At 38.9% G+C, this 20,826-nt stretch overlaps 1 long non-coding RNA gene across 1 annotated transcript in view; it reads right to left on the reverse strand.

Moving 5' to 3' along the window:
• Positions 1 to 2,216: 2,216 nt before the first annotated feature.
• The window catches only part of LOC148056851 (uncharacterized), a 76,151-nt gene continuing 57,541 nt past the window's right edge, over positions 2,217 to 20,826 (reverse strand). Inside the window, exon 5 of the long non-coding RNA XR_015702170.1 lies at positions 2,217 to 3,512. This is a non-coding gene — a long non-coding RNA (uncharacterized LOC148056851). The remainder of the gene's footprint in view (positions 3,513 to 20,826) is intronic.

A 20,826-nucleotide genomic window follows, 5' to 3' on the forward strand; every position in this document is an offset into this window, starting at 1 on the left:
GCCCCAAAAGATACATATTGTTACTTAAGAAAAAATGCACAATGTAGGTATATACCTGAGCTTGTTGAAATTTTAATTCCAAAGTATGCTTTATCTGTTCTGAATCTCAGAAGAGACAGAGGAAAACTGATCATCAGCAAAATACTTGAGTCTGTCTTTTCCTATCTTTCTTCTTCCTTATTGAGGAAAATAAAATTGAAAAAATTTTGATTGATTGACATTCAGGTAGCAATTCTAAAATATTTGTAAATTTTAGCAAAAGAAGAACAAGTTTAAAGCCAGCACTAACAGCCATATATCTTGGCAACATTTTCTTTGAATGTAAAAAATAACTAGGAGGCAACAGCTTATTTTCAGCATCACAGGTTGGAAGCACAACAGATGATAGAAATTTTACAAATTAGAAAAGTTTTCTTCACAAAATACCTTTCAAAAAATGGGGGATTGGATTAAACCAAGAAATGACATTTTTTCTCAAGTAGTAGAGATGAGAAAGAAATATATGAAAAAAAAAGAAAAAGTGGAAATAGTGTTATTTTTTTGTTTGAAATTACTAATACGTGGAAACATTGCTTATCAAATTGCACGGAATTAAAATTATTTTTTAAAGATTACTGAAGACATTTTAATTTCCTTTGTTCTCTTTTTTGTCCAGGCTTAACTGATAATCTCCTGCGGTTATCATTATAGTTGAAGCCTGCATCTATTGCTCTGGGGCAACCAGCTATTTGCAGAAGCTTATTAGGTTTATTATTAAACAGTAATTAAATGAAAAAAACCTATGGCTTTGAAAGAAGACCTGGGATGCAGATAACATTTATGACTGAGTAAATTCCACTAATACTTCTCTAAGCAATTGTTGTTGTTTTCTGCCATGTGTTTTGACTTTTAATGTACCTTTCACTTCACTTTAGGCGTTCAAGATTTACTGGTTATCTTCTTGACTGAGGATGAATTTTAATTTCCAAACTGTGCACATACAGCCAGTATTCTCACCACTGCTTTACCTGCCACAGGAACCCAGCTATGGCTGAGGGCATAGTTTACAGCGGCCGATACAAGACCAGGAGTGTGCAGAACTTCAGCCATTTCCCAGGAGTCACAAACAGCTTCACTCATTGAGCTACATTCAGAATATACTGGATTAAGACAGACAAGCTATTAGGGTAACCAACAACAGCAATTACAGTAGTTACAATACCCCACTGGCACAGCTATAATATTTCTTGTTCCGTGCTACCTTGTTCAGTGCCATCTGAAGACATTGCCTCTCACTGAACTGTGGCACACTGACCTCCCCAAAAACCCAAACAGATCATGAAAATGCCTTAAAACACAGCTGGATCACTCACAGGCAGAGTAATACATTCAGCAAGCGTCGCAAGATCTCTAGCTTGCACAGCATTACTGTGGGAGGGCTTTAGTTGGAGCTTTTAAATATTAGCTAAGGAAAAGGGCTGTTTATATAATTTCAGCACAGCTCTTCATTCATTCCATTTGGATTTTTAACAGTTGTATCGCTCTTGTTCAATTAGGGGATCATCAGAAATTTGCAATATTCTGGACATTTCCAAACATTTTGAACATGTTTTTGTGTCAGAACTCTGGTGGGTCACGTGATATGCAGCTGTGTTAACATATTTAGGGTTTGGATACTTATAAGCTCTTGCACTCTGGAGTATTATTTTTCTACTTGTTTACATTTCAGAATTACAGGATTTTGTTGGTTTTTTTAACCACAAGGTTAGAATTTATGGGAAAAAATTAAGCAATAAATAGGTACAGTGTCTTACCTTCATTTTTCATGTCCTGCCTGCCAGCAGAAGGATTAGAGAGATAAAGCTGGTTTTCTTCTGTGAAACTGCAACTAGTCCAGTCACAAGCTCACAAACACTCCTTTCCATGTCAGCTATACTTTGACCACACAAGTGTGGTTTACAGATTATGGGAGTTACAAAAACACATGGCAAAGAGCTCTCGGCAGCCTTACTTATGTATCAGCAGGAAGAGCTTCCAAGGGACCTCTCCATCCCTGCAGTGCTGAAAAACTTCCAGGGAAAATCTTCCTGGATACAGATGATCTCATTTAACTCGGGGAAAACTGTACTCTCAGCCAGCCATTTCATTATGCGAAAGTACCAGTTCACAGAAAAATTACCCATAAACACAAAGCTTTACCTTTGAAACACAGAGCTTTACCTGCATAAATTCTGACAACAAAAACAGGTCTGTACCAGCAGATCACAGACACGCTTCATCACTTAATCACATACACAGATTAGTAGACCCCATAATTCTTTCTAAAGGTGCGTGATAGAAACCATAAATAAGCTAAATGTGCAGTATTTTATTTGAAACTATTTTGTTCTTTCTTAACTCTGCAGCTTTTTAAAAATGCCAACAGCCTCAACAGTGGAATCCAAGGCAAGCCTCATATTGATAATGGATGCTGGTAACATGATTTTTTTACAGATTAATTTGTGATTAGATGTGTAAAGAAGAAAGTGATTACACTGTCTTTGAAGGAAATATCTGAAATTATATATGACAACACTTCATAAATGGAAAATTTACAATGGAATTTGTTCATAAGGATTGTTGAAAGTGATCTAATAAAAACAAAATGAGTCAGTCAGTTGGCTGCAGATGGTTTAATGGACAGTTCTTCAAAATCAGCACTGTGAAGTTTGGAGAAATGATGGCAAATTCTATGGTTGGAGAACGAGTAAGGGTAAGTATGTCACTTGCGGTCTCACAGCAAGAGTGCTTCAGCACACTCAATAAAGTATTCCACGTGTCCTTTAGCTGCTGCTACAGGTGTCTCATAGGTGTTAGCTTATACCTGCCAGTCCCAACCTCAGACACATTTCAGCATACCAAAAATCATATTCAAATGCCATCCTCAATCCAATTTCAGAGAATAAAAAAAATAAGATTTTGGAATGCCAAAACCATTCAGATCACTACCTCAAGCCTTCTCTGAGCTTAAGGGGAGTGACACAAATCATTGTTCTTAAGATTGTCTTAACTGACAATAAGACACTTCTGTTATAGGAAAAATGACACGCCTTAGTTAATCTATTGCTGAACACTTAGAAGTAAATTAGAGGAGTTCAACACAATACTAGACCATAATTCTGACTTCACCTAACTACTTGCAGATATTTCAGCCACCTTGTTTCCACTTAAGATACCACAGCACGATGATTATTGTATGCTCATTAACTTGCCTTAGGAAAGGAAAAAAATCCAGAATTTTAAAAATACAGTCATGTGTCAAAGAAGACCAAGCCTACAGGAGAAGCTGTGAGATGGTCTGCTTGGGTAACTTGATGATGTCTTTCTTTTGTCCTTGAGGTATAGACTGGCATAAAGTCTCCATTGCCAGACAGCCACAGTTCTGCAACAGTGGATAAAAACTTGGACATTCTGTTCTGTGGGGAGGAAATATCCACATTTCCAAACAAGTCTTCATTCTAAACAGGAGTCAAAACATGGCATCTCAAAGTTTCCTGCAAGAAGGAAATTTCAACACATTCAGTTTTAGAAAAATAAGTTCATTTCATTGTTTAGTTGGTGGGTTTTTTTCCTAAATGAAATTGGACAACAAGCTGCTTCAGAGGAATCCTGAGATTGCCTCAAGCCCTAGAAGTGCTTGAGGAACACCTTTGGGAGTAGTCTGCACCCAGTCAGGCCAGATTTTCGACATTCTCAGAAGTAAAACTGTTCCTGCTACAAAACCATCTGGTTTTACATGCAGCCAGCTTTTACGCACTACACATTCCCAATATTGGTTGGGTTTTGCTCATATATATTATATAGAATCTGCACTTGAGCTCTATTTTTTCCCAGTATACAGCCTTGCTTTCCCATCTCCTAGACAGCACTGTCTGCCTGCACAAAGAACTGGATGTGAAGCAGATATGATCAATAAAAATGTTTTTTTCTGAGGCAATGCAGAGGTCAGTCTAGTCTTCCCTTCAGCCTCAGTGATAACTGATGACTTCACTGAAAAAAAAACCATCCCTGTACATTCACATGAGCCTAGACTGAACTGATTCCCTGACAAATACAAAGTCTCCATCAGGATCAAAGCTTTGCCATCGGATACTGTCTTGGCACAGAAATGTGTTCATGAGCTCCTGTACTTTTTTCTACCTAGTCTGCCTCCTTCTGCTCTTGATCAAACCTCTATTTACATTAAAATGATTAAAAAAAGAAGCCTATCCAATCCAAGCTCTAATGCCTCAAGATCATTTAATAGTAACTTGCAGTGTTAAACACACTGCACTTCTCACCCCAATCCAAGAGGAGGGCAAGCAAGGCAACAACAAGCTAAACCCCTTCAATGCATATTTTCTGATCCTCTACCCAGAAGCAGAGGATCCCTTATTATTACTACAACTACCATCCATTACACAGCCATCTAGCTACATTGGCTTTTCTTCTGCTTTGCACTTCTGCTTCATTGCCTGATAAAGGTCCCGATGCCTCTTCTGATTCTGGACAGACATGAAAACAACACCTTCCCCTAATACCAGGACACCAATCAACAACTGGAAAAGAGCCAGGAGCTGCCACAGGAACTGGAATCATCAGCAGGAGTGAGGAACCAAGATATATAGGAAGCAAGGACCAGAGAAGCATGAGCAGGAAGAGCATGATGAACTTAGAAGGCAGCCAAATTAATTGTAGCATTATCCAGAATGACTAGCTTCTGTTCAGAAAGAACAAAACACTTGTCACAGTAAGATGGAAGACATTAAATATTTGCTTCCCTAGTAGTCCTGTCCTGCATTCACTATTGAACATGGACAGGGAAACAATGTGACTGCAAGTGGACAATAGGACAACAGATGGGAAGCAATGACGGAAGCAGCTGTAAAAAGAAGGGATGTGTCCAAAAAGAAGTTTTTCTGTTCAGAAATGGGTCATTCTCAGAAAGTATTTGAAAACCTTGCAGCACACTGAAATGATTTAACCCATCTCAGAAATGTCTAATGGTCTGTACAAAACAGTGGACTTCCTGGGGCTATAGCAGGTCACATAATATCAGTCCCATCCACTTTGAATGAGGCAAGTTGCAGAAAAAAAGCCTGGATGATGCCAATACCAGAAATGTACCCTCTGGATGCCAAGTGCCAAAACCAGTGACAGGGCGAATGTCCAAACTCATCCTTTTCTATCTTATATTAAATCCGTATTCAACATTCTTTTCTACACTACCCACTAGCCAACTGGAAGTCAACTCAATGTCAATATAGGTGAAAAGGTTTGAAACAACCATCTATCTAGAGATTTCAAGAATAGCCAGGGCTGGCATAGTCAGTGTACAATTTGCTTTGCTTTCAGGAATACCGCCTACTGAAATCAGTCATCAGAAATAAATTAGTCTGGGTTTTGTAAGCTGTTATCTTGACTGAAGATTAAAAATGTTTACAATGTAGTCAAGTCTGCCAATCAATATTCTCCTCTGTGATTCACCTTCACAGAATTGCATAATTCTCACCTAGATTCACCATCTCCTGGAAAGCAAGGATTCCTTTTTCACCCGGAAGGTGTAGCTATTAGTGTGGCATCTACAATGGGGGAATAAAGGCAAGCCAGAAACCGTAAAGCACTATCTCATATTAACAGACAGTCTACACCGGTTCAGAGGCCAAGTACTGAGCATTTCCATTTCAATAAATGAATTAAATATTCACAAGTCACAACAGCTGCGGAGGAAATCAGCCAACACACTGGTAAATACGCAATTGGCATTGCACACCGACTCAACGTATCGGCTATACTGCAGCTTCCTCCCTTCCTACCTATAGTCTGTGCCTCTAGGAGGCACTATCGAACTACAGTCCAGGGCATCTAAGGCATTCAGAAAAGCAGCCACAGCCATAAATCCTCTTTTCACATGTTGTTGTTCATCTGCTCTCTATGAGGAGATGATTTATTACTGTGGTAGGGAGCTACTCAAAGGAAAGCCTCAAAACATCCTAACAAGGATAAGTGTGACATATGTGTTATGTCAGCCACTACCCATTAGAAGGCCTATTTCCTAGAACTGACATAGATGCAAGTATTTTCTGTAAAACAGTCAAAGTGCTGACACCTTCTCTGATATTATGAAGGTCATTGTGAAGTCGGAAATGCAACTTCCACAGATCTTTTTGTTTAGTCTAATTTTTCAGAACATTCTTCTTGAAACATGTCATGTCATGTCGGGATACATCATGTTGTATACATGATACACATATCATGTGATGTACATCCTCCATCTCAGTATTCTGGGCCAAGCTTTTCTTCATAGTCTTGATTCTTCGTGACATTCATCCAATACAGCCACAAAAATTATTCCCATGGACAGTAATTCTCTCTCCACAGTGAATCAGCAGGGCTCATTCTCTGCAAACCAGAATTTTGGTGAGGGGCAGAATGAGACTTCTTCCCCTTAGATAGTACAGATGGTAAAGACCCATCTTTGTTTAGTTGAACCAATCTGGTGCAGAACTGAAGTAACATAGTGGTGAGTCAAGCTCACTATGCTTGCCCATGGAGCATTTCATTGTGTTCTTTTTGTTTGTGGTTCATGCTCATAATCTAAAAGGTCATTCTACACTGAAAGCAGTTGTTTTGCCTTTTTTAATGGAAAAACAATTCCCCATCTCACAATCCATAACAATAAAAATAAGAACAACAAAACCCCACCCACATGAAAGAACCAGCCAGCAAGAACATCCCATTGCACAACATCTTCTCATCTCATAGAGGCCAACACTTCCCAATTCTCCCTAGATATCTGTTCAAGAAGCTGGGCTATAAAGAATGCCCTGAAGGTGAACAGCTCAAAGAGTTCTTGGTCCTTTGCTTGATCCAAGCAATTACTGTGACTCATCATTGTTCTGATTTCATGAGTGACTTCAGTTTAAGGTCAATATGACAATGTGGTGGTTGTGCTTGGACAGTAAATGATACGTAGAAAACAGATGTTAACAGGTGTCCACATACTGCTCCCAGTTACCACTGGACTTACATGTTTACTGCACATTATGGTGCAGACAAAATTGGACTCTGAGCTAATTAATTTGTCTTTAAAGGTTCCTCTTCAGAATTGTTCTGTTGGAACTTTACTTTTATTGCAACTGGTGGCAGTCAATAAAACTTCGTGGCGTTTTTTGTAAAAAGGTCAAATATGCATAAAACATATACTTTAATTGAAAAATAGAAATCTCTCAACTGAAAAAAACCAATGTTTCTCAGTAGCTTTTAACAGAAATTTGGTTTTGACAATTCTTTTATGATTTTTCTTCTGTTTTGCTTTGTTTTTTAATCAAAAGTTAGTCCACAGCCTTTCAAAAGTAAAAAGACATTATTATCTGAAGTAAAAAAAAAAGTCCAATATTTGATCAGCTTGGGCACAAAATTTCAATATGTTTTCACTTCTTCTCCTCAAACCTTTCATTTATGACACTAACAGAGCTGACATACAGCACTAGCAGTAAAGCTTAATTAAACCTCTTTGGTGAAACACTTCGGGACTTTATCAAAACACTGTCAAAGTCAGCACTACCTCCTGTGAGGCAACTCACAGGAGAGAGAGGCTAGGGTGAAGTCCAAACACAGCATGGAGATTACTCTGTACAAGAGGTCTGAATTACTGCTTGTTCACACAGAATTCTGCAGCCCCTTCATGGCATGTCTCTCTCCCTTTCCTCCATCAGGGAATGCTTTGCCATGGCACAAATCAAGCTCCTGCACTCTTCATTGGAAATCAAAAATTAAGACAGCTTAAGGCATATAATTTGGGTTATGATTTGCAATATTCATTAAGAGAACAGCCAATTCTGGCAAAGAAAAAAATGCCCTGAGCTACGATAATGAATATAGGGTTTGTTACAGCAACAAGACTGATGGTGTCATCCATAATGATCTGACAGTGGCTGCCTTTATATGTATGGTACCTTGTTTTGATTTTCGTATCAATAATTATATTATGTGTCTCAAAACATCTGGCTGGCTGGCTTACACATTAAAACCATCCTGCCTGTGGATATGCATTGGAATAGGAGCTGTTACAGGATCACGTAACAGATGTGGGGAGCAGTAATGATTCTTCAAAATTTTGCACTACACCAGGGCCAGAGAGTGCTCACTGTGGTCTCTTCTGCCCTTAGAAGTTATGACTTGAATATGTGAACTGAGCCTCCCAATGCCAAACAAATGCACTAGTGCAAAAACTCCTCTTTATTCGTTTCTCCAACAGCTTCCCCAAGGCACAGAGTCAACACCTGAGTTAGCACTCACCGCATGGTGTCACCTTGTCACCTAATAGAAAGCAGAGAAACAATTTCTGCTGCACATTATCCTGGCAATTCCTGGCCAGTATGGCCATGCTGGGTTTTAACTTTCAAATAAATTGCACTTGTCTATTGGCTGTAAGGGAAGCACATGGCTGCTCATTCACAGGAATGTTGCATTTACTACTTCATGTGAGGCCTCAGGGACATATCAGCCAGCCTTAAACATTACCATTGATTTGGGTGGCTTTTTCACCTCTTGGTATTAAATGGATTCAAACAGCTAGGGGGACTAATGGATTTGATTTGAAATTTGATTTGAAATTATGATAAACTGTTCTTCATATGCAGAGCTACAGAATCTCACTGTGAGTTAACGCGCAAGGTAACTTGAAAGCAAATATTGTGAAGAAAGTCTGTCCTTCCTTCTTGCCTTTCCTTACTTCCTAGACTCCAACCTATACTCTCAGAACATCTTCTTTTGTTTGGTGTTTCAGTATGTAGCATGTGTTTTATTTGCTAGCTCTAGGACCAAAGCACAGGTTTGTGTAGCACCAGGTTTAAGTGTTTCCTGACCTAAGGGCAAACTGTAAATTTGCAAAACAGGGGCCACAAGTAAATCATTATGTTATTTGCTCTTCTCTTGCAAGAACGGTTTCTTCTTAAAACTGTCAAATTTGCCAGACCAACAATTCTAATTCTCTTCACATTTCATAGGGGAACTATAAAGTGAATGAGGAGGAAGGAAAATGATCTCTACCTACTTTACAAGATGTCTTGTAAGATATTTTCAAAAATGTCTTCTACATTTACAGCAGAAGTATTCTGAATATGCAGCCACATACTGCATATTCTGGCATCTCCATTAAAACAAATACAAGTAATAATTACACAGCTCAGTATAGCATATATGGTCATTTGTGTTTGCCCAAGGTTGTTATCAAGAAGACTTGTGGGTGTTTCACATTCTGCAGCATCTGAGTTACCTTGTACAAGACACTACCTCAGAGCAGGTAATGGCTGACATGCTTCCAACAGCCTCTCTCCGTGCATGGACTACTTGACAGGACATGGGCAGAGGGAGCACACCTTAGGCTTACAAAGGTAGCTTAGCGTGGGTTGAGCAAAGGCTGGGTTTACGTTGGAGCCATGAAGACCTGCAGCACTGAGCTGATATACTGGGAGAAGAAATCGTTTGACTGGAATTTACCTCATTCCTCTCTACAGCAAGAGCAGAAGCCAGGGAGGAAAGTACAACTCTCAGGATCACAACTAAATCCCTATTCTGGCACCAAGGGCACCAAGTACTTGGGGCACAGTGCAGAGACACACATTAGCTCTAAAGGGAAGCATTTTCTTCTCTGGATACATCTTTCAGCTGGTGGACCAACGATCAGGTATCTTTTAATATAAATTCATTGCTAGTTCCAAAGTTAACTCTTTGTCTGAGTTCTGATTTCCAGAGTAATTTTACAACATGAGGCTTGAAGAGTTGGTCTTTTCTTAAAGGACAGTTTGTAGGTCACAGATTAAGAAAATGGCTTATAGCCATCCAAGTCAAGATTCTTTCCACTTTTTTTAAAAGACACATGGCTTTCTGCAAATTCACAAGCTTCTGCCGTAGTCTCTTCTGATCCAAATCTCTACTACTCCTCCAGTATATTTTCCACTGCCTATCCCCCACTTCTCCCTATGCCCTAAAGCCAAATTATACAAATGAATATCTTGGGTTTTATCACATGGACACTGCTGAGAAATGTTAACCCAAAGTCACATTAAGGTTTCTTTGCTTCAAGTTCCCTTACAAACGTAAAACACAGACTAAGTTTTTCAAAAGCTTGCTAAGATACAAGGATCTTCCAAATAAACTCTAATGCCTAATAAGGCAAAACCAAAGCAATACATGATTATGTACAAAGAATTGTGGAAGTCATGACTCTACAATGATCATTTAATTTTTTTTTCAATATCTTTAATCCTGGAAGGGTCTGGTTGAGCACATAGAGGCAATAAAACTTTTCATTTAAACACCTTAACATACAAAAATTGTCAGTTGTCATGGATGAAGTCTTATGAACCAGATTCATAGACCTTAATGTTCAAAGGAAAAAGAATGTCCTGAGTCCAGAAAGAGTAAAAGCAAAGAAAATCCTAAGCCAGCACTCTTCTGTGAAACTACAGAAGACCAAAGGACATGTCACCTTGTCAATATTTGCAGGACTATGTGTACCCACCTGACTTTGTTGTGCAAATCACTGATATAAATTCACAACCCCTAGCAGACACCGACATGAAAATAAGTGTTTACACACATACCTATATATACATCTCCTTGGAGGAAAAAAAATCAGGCTAGCAGAGCTACCAGGGATTTGGGTATGCAGATAGAAAGAAACTAAATGTCATACACAAATCATAACTGAACCTTGGCTTGTTTAGAGACACAATGCTGCTGAATCGAGCACTTGTGCTGCCTACTGTAGCCCTCTTATTACTATGTTTTTAAATGTGGTTTTCTTTAAAAGGTAGTTTAACATCCTGGAAGGACTTTCCATTCCAGTCCTTATTCAGTGAGTAGCCCCACTGAAATTATCTTGATCTATATTTGCAAAACTTAGAGCAAGACCATGTTTCAGTATTGAAATTAAGAAATACCTGCACAGAGAACCTGATCCTGCCTGCCTCCTGCATGCAAACAGTTTAGCTAGGAACAGTGAAACCACTAATACAGCAGAGGCAAGAAGTTCTCACCTGAGAAGGATTAGTAGGAAATCACAGGGGAAAAAAAGTTTAGAAAATCCATTTCTAATGCTCAAGGTATGAGACTATTGCATAATGTCATCAAGACACTTGATGTGCTCTAATTTAATTGTAGATTACATTTCAGGTTACCTCTATTTCCCTTGAGCAATTTGTGTCAATTCCTACCTGTCTACCTCATTGAAACTGCCTCCTCCTTCCATTCTTCAGACTGCACAAGTAAATAGCATAAGTAGTAGCTGGCTACAGGCAAGATATCTTCCAGGATGCAGAACTGCCACAGGACTTCAGTGGCAGGCTTTATATTGAAATAAATTTTAACAGTTAAGTTGCATGTATCATTCTTGATGGTCATTATTACTTTAATATTGCATTCTGGAGTTAATCAGTTGATATTCTGTCTGGTCACTGTCAACTAGGGACGTTCAATTAACAGCACTGCTGTTATGGTAAAGAGAAAAGATTTATCATTCTTCCAGGATGAAGATCATGAGGTTTTGTGTTGGGGTATTTTGTTTTGGGTTTTTTTGTTTGTTTTTTTTAATTTTTGAGACAAACAAATTTGACCCATCATATAAACACAATGTCAATAATAATAATAACAATTCTTTTCCTCATTAGTTCTTCACTCTGATGTCTTCTGGGATACTCCACTTCACTACATTAGGGCAATTTTGTTGTTTTTTCAATTCCAAAGCAGAACAACAATGACAGTAGCATCCAAAAAAGTTTCTTATAATTGCCTAAATTGTATAACACCTTACCAAGATGTCAGGAAAGCAGCCAAAGAATTTCACATTACAAAACTGGGCATATCATCTGATACAGTAATTTTGAGCATATTTGCAGACTAGTCAGAGTTTACAAGCTTTCCCAACTCTAGTTTAGCCAAAAGTCTTTCATGGACCATCTGGTTCTAATGATACAAAACTAGAATATTGGGTGTCCTTTTCACTATGCTACATTAAATTAGAGCTTAAAACATCAGTAAAGCAAAATCCATTCTTTTTATATTATGTTTTTTAAATTAAATGCTAAGTATTTTGGCTAAGTAAATGTGTTTATTTTTGTAAAACTGTACAGCATATACTATATGATACAGTCAGCAGAATCCTTAGTTCAGTTACTCTTGCATGCTCCTGGTCCACAGCCCACTGAGGCAAAGGGAAGTGTTTCCATTTACATCAATGGACTCTAAATGAGGCTGTGAGTGACACCAGATCCTTATTCATCCTAAAACATGTATGAGGTTTCAATACTTCTCCCAAGAGAAAAGGTTCAAATTATGCTTACAGTAGCTCTTCCTAAATTAGGTAATAAAAGGGCCCTAATGTGCATTCCATGCACACTTGGTAAACCAACTGAAATTCAGTGAAATCAAAATATTAAGGATGTGATAAGAGGTTTCACAAAGGCATTGTGAACTATATAGTCTTTGTATGCACTGTAGCTAGCTATAAATAGGCTCTCTGGGTGCGACTTTCACAAGTATCTGCAAGACTTCATCTTCTGGAAGTTGTTGAAAAGCAACGGAGTTTTGAAAATCCCACTCTAGTAGCTAATCACTACTGAACTCAGCCAGAACAGGTTACAATTCCCTACGTTTCACCACCAGTCTTAGAAGCTTGTTCTGCAGGTGGAAACACAGACCAAGGTTTTGGAAGATGTGTAGGAGAAAAGTCCATTTTTAACAATAGAAGTGCCAAGCTTCTATGGGTCCAAGGAGGTCAAACCAATCTGGAGGTCTGAGCAACCATGAAGGTCAACCAGGCACTGCCTCAAGAAGCTGACACCTTCCATGCATCAGCTAAGGTCAACCAACAGCAAATATAATTTCTCACTTACAAAACCAGTTTATGTTTTACTGTAGCAAGTGGTCATCATCTTTTTCTGTATGTTTTATTTTTCTTTGTATTTCCTATTACTATAACCCTCATTGTGAAGTTTCATCCCTCTCGTAGCAAACCCAACAGCAAATATCCCACCTACTTCACTGAGGTTAACTGAGATACAGGTATATCTGAAGGGGACATCACAGCCTGTTCTATACACTTCCCGGAATCCAAATATGCTAGTAGGGTAGACTTCATTTTGCTTCTCCTTTCTTTCTGCTTTTTACTTCTCTCTCCATAGTAGCTTCCATGTTACTATTAGAAAATAGTTAAAACATATCGTTCCAACCCTGAATTCCTTACAAAGTCCTCTAAACAGGAGTTTTTCTGCAGTAAGAAAGGACTGAGAGAGGACTGCATGAATTGGCCCATACGGAGTTACATGCTAACTGTTGTTATTGTTCTCAGAGAGTGCATTTAAGGTTTTGGGAACAAACAATAAAACGAACAGCTGAACAATTTTAATCATGGCCCAATTCCTAGTTACAATTATTTTTAAGCTGTCTCACCATTAGCTAGACTCTGATTTTTTTTCCCCAATGAAAAAATATATTATGTAAAACTCAAAGAAATACTGTTTTTAAATGACAGTAAAAGTAAAAAAAAAAAAAATTCTCAAATGTAACATGCTATGACTCCTGCTCTTAGCCTAGCATTTGTGTATGAGTTACACATAATTTTTAAAATGTTCCATTCTCTATACACTTCATGTACAATGCAATTCTCTAGGAAAATATGCTTTCCTAGGTAAGTTAAAAGAGTGGCCTCTGAACTCTATGACTAGACAGAGAATATCAGATTTTGACCCAGACATGTCTGAGCAAAACTAGAATGCGTGTTCATATGAAAGGCATATTTCATGCATTCTGTATTTTAAAATGCTACAGCAGGGACACATCAAATCAGAGTAAGATGACAGCTCACACAAGCAAATGAGAACAGGAGAATAAGATGGCACAAGAACATGAAGACATTCAGAGAGACTACTGACCAAGAATATCCTTTTAAGATGCCTTCTTCATTCATTCAAGGCCTGATTGAATTACTTCCACTGGAGTCAACAGGAAGACTTGTGGTCTTCAGTGTCTGTTATTGTGGCTCATTACTTGTGTTACAGTAGCACACTGAAGATTCAATTAAGCTCAAGCACTGTAATACCAAACGCCATACAAACACCCACAGTGTCATAATCCCTACTTACCAGAGCTTGCATCAAGCAAGACCTTGAATCATGGAGGGCAAAAAAATATGGCAAACAAAACATGGGAAAGAATCCAAAGGGAGCCCAAGGGACTTAAACTGGGTTACAAAAACAGTCAGTGGCAAAGCAAGGAAGACTTTAGTGCCTGACTGTACCCAGTGCCCTACCTGTCAAATCATTCTGCCTGCTGATGGACTTTGAGTCAAACCTGCACTGCCCAATATGAATGATAATTGAGTGAATGCAGTAAAAAAACTACCTGCTAAATACAAGGAACAGCTGTCACTTTCTACCTCGTGCAGATTACGTGCACTGCAGTAAAACTACTTTGTGTGCAGAAGGCAGGAATCACTAGTGCTCTGCTTGCAGCTCTTGGTTTTAATGAGAGTCCTGCAGGAAAATGTCATAAACAGAAACATAGAATCACTCCAGAGGTTACCCATTTCCCCACTTCCCACACTACAGCAGGCTCAGTTATAACCGTGTCATTCCTAACAGATGTTTGTCTCATCTGTTGATGGATGCTCCAAGCTATCATGAGGCAATCTCTTCCAGCACTTCACCCACCTCACCATTAGAACTGTTTTCCTTACTTCTAATCAGAATCTTTCTTGCTATAGCTCATGCTATTAGTTCTTCTCCTACCATGTCCTCTCTTCAGTCTTCTCTTCTTTAGGCTAATCAAATCAAACACATTCAAATCTCTCCTTTTAAATCATCTTGTTCCCTAACATTCAGCTTGAGATCCACTGTAACCGTAGTGCTTTTTCTACAGTATTCTTACTTGGGTTGTCCATCCTGCATTTTACACAGCTGATTACTCCTGTCTGAGTGCAATAACTTGCACTTGTCTGTCCAACAGCCCTTAAACTTTATTTCTAAATATAGTTTTGAATTCTAATTATTTTCTTTAGTGTATATAGAGTTAGTGCTAACTGCAAATTTTATAAGCCTGTTCAATACCATCACAAAGGGCACTACTGAAAATCTTGAATACTGGGAAGCCTCAACAGATACTCATTCAATACATAAAATAACTACTGAAAAGTACCATTTGGATATAGTTAGTAAGCCCATTTTGCACCCACTCTACAGTAGTTTAATTGAGAATGTTTGCCTTGATTTCTTATTAGAATGTCCTATAAAGCAATATCAAAGATCTTACTAAAATTGGGATAGACTTGCTAATTCCTCTGTATCCAGAGCCTGCTGCTCTGTTGTGGCTTGGCTTGACATGGTTTGACAACTGACACAATTTGTTTCCGACTGTTATTCATATGTTGGGTGTTATTCAACTCTTTATCTTCTATGTGTTTAAAATTAGGTTGTTTGTAATTTGTTCCAGAATTTGGGAGGGAATTGTATTTAAATTGATCAGTCTTTTCTTTCTAACTGTTCTTTTTCCTCCTTTCTAAAAATAATCACTACCTTTTTCCCTTTCCTCACTGATCTTCAATGAGTTGATACTTACTAATTATTCTGAGACTTTTTTTTTTAAATATCTCTAAAGATGGTGCATAAATTCCAGACAATCTGAAACAATTAACTTAGTTAAATACCATGCAGTTAAAATCTGTACCTTAATGAAAGTACACAGGGAAGCATGAAGGCTCATTTTGCAATTTCCTGAGTTCTTTCAGTGTTTTACTTTGCAATGTTAACTGCCCCTTCAATAAAACTTTTTCCCCTTTTTTTAAACAATTGGGGGAGTTGACTATGTTGTTCTTAACAAGATCCATAGCTGGATCATTCACATACAGATTTGGTCTTATGGCTATGAGGAATAAAAGTCCTGTTTGGATTCTCTGATGACTAAAAAGGGATGAGTTCACATCTTCACTTTCCAAACAGTTTAGCACTATGCAGAAAGAGTTGCTGAATTCTGGAAGCACTGTAGATGCATCAGTGAAATGCTGCATCTAAACTAATTCAACCTATTATTCTGCAGAGCTAGTTATCCTAGACACAAAGCAATGTCATAAGCATCAATGCTTTCAGATGGGGAATAAAGTTCTTCAAAGCTAGTTCAGGTTTTTTTCTGCACAGTGCTGCACCACTGATTTCAGCCAGAGCCAAATCAGATTCAAAAATGGCAATTCCTTCCGTCTACTGCCTTTCCCTGCCAAGATAAGATAATGCAATTCCAAGGTTCATCTAAGTATGTTCTTGAAGACATGAAAATGTTGCTTAGACACTTGTATACAGCCTTGACACCAGATTAATACTAAATTCCATAACTGCACAATTATAAGAGTCCAAAAATTCCTACCTACCTTGTTAACACAACCAATACATTGAAACTGGAAAAAGAATCAGTAGAAATAGTCATAGTCATCCTGATCCTCATCTTGTACTCAGTTCTTTTTTCACCCTGCATTCAATGTGGAGAGAGTAATTTGACAGGCCACTTCTTATTTCTTAGTGACTTTACATTTCCAAGAATTTTAAGACACAAAAGCAGAGTTTGTTGTGAAAACATAAATTTTTGTCATACTGCACAGTAAGAATACTGAATGGGAATATTTAGGTGGAATTGCCTCGTCTGCTTTATTCTTTTTTAACCGTTGATAAATGCATGCCTAATGACTCTAAGTTCTATGAATCTTCTGCCCACTGACCACAACTTTTGAATGCAAGGCCCAAACTACTTAATAGCATCCCTGTAAGTACAGTTGTTTTCAAAGTAAGAGATCATGGAATAAACTCTGGGCAGGAAGACAATCCTATAAACAATTCAAACAGTTCTTTATACAAAGATTGGTTGGAATATCAAACAAACTGCCAAAACTTATGCAGCCAGCAGTTAAAGTGACTTGTGTACATTAATTCAAGAAAAAGTTGGATTATGCTTTGGAAAAGAAGGAAATACTACAGTGCAGCAGCCACTAACTTTTTTTTTTGTTTGTTTACCTTATTTTTTTCTCTTTTTTTTTTTTTGAGTTGGGATTATGATTAGACTGTTTCACATAGTTAACAAATATATTACAATTAGCAAGCTTTCTTCTTTCATTTTCTGTAATCTGCAAGAAAGTTTCCCATGGTTATATAGGACTGACCACTGGGTTCCCTTAGCAAGACTACATTTATAACTTTACTTGCTGAAGTAAACATGTCCTTTTTTTGGCTTAAGAATGCCTAGCAGCACTTTAAAAAGAAATTTAAGCCTGAAAAAAACAGATGAGGAAGACAAGATAAAATAAGACATCTTAAGGAGTACACAGACGACTAGATAATTCAATAGATACCTGAAGAACAGAAAAATTGAAACAAAAAGCATCTTCATCTGTTATGTGTTTCTGTCATGTCTGACCCTTTTGTGGTCATCAGGACTTACTACACAGCAGGAAAAACAATCAGATAGAGGAGAAACACTTCAGGGAAAAGGAAAACAACATGAAAAGTCAAATGCAAATTCATTTTTCACCAGACTTTTGTGTCATAATAAAACTGACAAAAAATTGTTTTTGTTGGAGGAAAAGTGATTGCTACAGTTTGCTAGAAAACTGAAACACCAAGATAATCACCAAGACTGAACACAGGAAAGAAGCAAAAGAAAAAAAAAAATAAGGTTTCATGAAGCTTCAAACATCTAATTGGAAAAGGAAAAAATAAGAAGGCTCAAAGACTGCTGGTATCAGTAAAGTCCCTTCACCCAAGCTGTCATCCTGGTGCCTGGTGTGCCACAAACAGAAGTATTAGCAATGATGAACATTGCTGTTGCAACAGGAAAGACAAAAAGAAAGTGGATAAAAAAAATATCATCCGGTCCCTTTCCTTTCCAATGTATGCTTTTTTCCTGTGGCACATCTAAAAATATAGTGGACAGACTATTAAAGTTCTCAAAGGATCAAGTTTCTACTGTTTCCCTTGAAAGATGCTTTTGTGACTTAGAAACAACTAGAAATGATATAGCTATGAGCTAACAGGTAAAGTAACAGGGCTGATCAATATGTGCCACATAAGCTACTAAACACCTGATCAGGAAGAAGTAGATGAGGCCTTATTCTGACAACTTGGCCTTGGTCCTCATTGGAAACTTTAACCACCCCAGTATCTGCTGGAGGAGAAACACAGCAGGAAAAAAGCAATCCAGGAGGTTTCTGAAGTGCACAGATGATAAATTCCTAACCTAGGTGTCTGAGGAGCCAATGAGGGTAGGTACTCAGCTAGACCTCACACTTGCAAACAAGGAAGAACTGGTCACAGACCTGAAGGTTGGGGGAACCCTTGATTGCAGTGACCATGAGATGGTGGAGTTCAGAATCCTGAGGGGAGGGAATAAGGCAAAAAGCAAGATCACAATACTAGGCTTCAGGAGAGCAGGCTTTGGCCTGTTCAGGAACCTACTTGGAAGAATTCTATGGGATACAGTCCTGGAGCGAAGAGGGGTCCAGAACAGAGGGTTAATTTTCAAAGATCACCTCATCTGTACTCAAGAACTGTCCATCCTCATGTGCAGGAACTCAAGCAAAGGTAGCAGGAGGCCTGAATGGATGAACAAGGTGCTCCTGACAATACTCAAACACACAAAGAAAGTATACAAGAGGTGGAAGCCGGGAGAGGTGGACCCAGGAAGAATACAGAGACACTGTCTAAGCATGCAGAGATGGGGTTAGGAAAGCCAAAGCCCACCAGCAGTTGAATCTGGCGAGCGATGGTAAGGGCAACGAGAACAACTTCTACAAGTACATGAGCAGAAAAAGGAAGACTAGGGAAAATGTGGGCCAGCTGCTGAATGGGATAGGGTACATGGAAAAGGCCAACATACTCATCTTGATATACAAAAGAAATTTTTCACAGTGAGAACACTGAACAGGGTGCTAGATATTATACTCTAGGCTCCCTTTTCCACAAAATGGTGGACCATGTGTTCTTTCAAGATGCCTTCCAACATGGGCTGTTCTATGATTCTATGATTTTATACTCAATGCCTTCTTTACCTCAGTCTTCACTATGAAAAATATCCTTCAGGAATCCTAGGCCCCAGACACCACTGGGAAAGTCTGGAGCAAGGAATAGTTACCCTTGGTAGAAGAGAAACATGTTAGGGAACATTTAAACAACCTAGACACCCATGAGCCAACAGGGCCTAGTAAGATGCACACATGCGTGCTGGCCAGTGTCATTGTGAGACTACTCTCAATTATCTCTGAAAGGTCATGGTGGTCAGAAGAGGTTCCTGAGTGGGAAAAATTCCAACTCCTGTCTTCAAGAAGGGCAAGAATGTGGTTTTGGAGAACTACAGGCCAGTCAGCCTCACCTCAGTCCCTGGGAAGGTGATGAAGCAAATAATCCTGGAAGTCATTTCCAAACATATTAAGGACAAGAAAATGACAGGCTGTAGTCAGTACAGATTTAGGAAGCAGAAATCATGCCTGACCAACCTGATAGCATTCTATGATAAGATGATTAGCCTGGTGGACAAGCAGTGGATATTATTTATCTTGACTTTAGAAGGGCTTTTGACACTATCTCCCATAACGTTCTCATAGAAAAACTGATGAATATGGACTAAATAAATGGACAGGGAGGTGGACTGACAACTTGTTGAATGGCTCAAAGTGTTGCGATCAGTGGCAGGAAGTCCAGATGGAGGAGGCCAATCACCAGGAGTGTACCCCAGGGTCCAATACTGTTTAACATCTTTCTTCATGACCTGAATGATAGGACAGAGTGCACCCTCAACATACAAAATTGGGAGGAGCTAGTTGTGCTGCCTTTGAAGGGACCTCAACCAAGAAAATGACAGCAAACACATGAAGTTCAACAAAAGGGAATGCAAAGTCCTGCACCTGGGGAGGAATAAGCCGATGCATCAGAACAGATTGGGGGCTGACGGGCTGGAAAGCAACTGTGCGGAGAAAGGCCTGGGGGTCTTGGGGAAAAAGGTGTTGAACATGAGCCAGCAATGTGCCCTTGTGGCAAAAACAACAGCCTGCTGGGCTACATTAGGAAGAGTGTTACCAGCAAGTCAAAGTAGGTGTCACTTCCCCTCTACTCAGCACTAGTGAGACACATCTGGAGTTGTGGGCTCCCCAGGACAAGAAAGACACAGACATACTCGAGCAAGTCCAGCAAAGTGCCACAAAGATGATTAAAGGATGAGCTGGGACTGTTTAATCCACGTAGCAGAAGGCTCGGGGAATCTTACCCGTGTGTATAAATACCTGCTGGGAGGTTGTAAAAAAGAGCCAGACTCTTCTTCTTGGTGGCCAGTGAAAGCACAAGCGGCAACAGGCACAAACTGAAATACATGACAATCCATCTAAATGTAAGAAAAAAACTTCTTACTGTGATAGGGGTAGACCACTGGAACAGGATGTCTAGAGAGGATTAGGAGTCTCCACCTTTGCGGATATTCAACATGCAACTGGACACTGCCCCAAACAACCTGCTGTACTTGACCCTGCTTTGAGCAAGGAGCTTGGACCACATGATGTCCAGAGGTCTCTTTTAACCTCAATCACTCTGTGATTCTGTGCTCCAAGTAAAGCTCTCATAAAATTTAAAATAGCTTACATTTTTCAAAAATGTTTTGCTTTCCTCAAAATCCAGTAAAAAGGAAGATGAATATGAAGAAAGCAGAACCCTTGTTACTACACCCACACCAATTAGTAAATAACCCAGAATCAGAACAGGACAAAGTCTGTTGTGTAGCTGCAGTGCTGTATGATCAGATGTT

Source organism: Nipponia nippon, unplaced genomic scaffold (genome assembly GCF_047370975.1).
Source record: "Nipponia nippon isolate SJK-2023a ecotype South Korea unplaced genomic scaffold, ASM4737097v1 scaffold_11, whole genome shotgun sequence".
NCBI lineage: Eukaryota > Metazoa > Chordata > Aves > Pelecaniformes > Threskiornithidae > Nipponia > Nipponia nippon.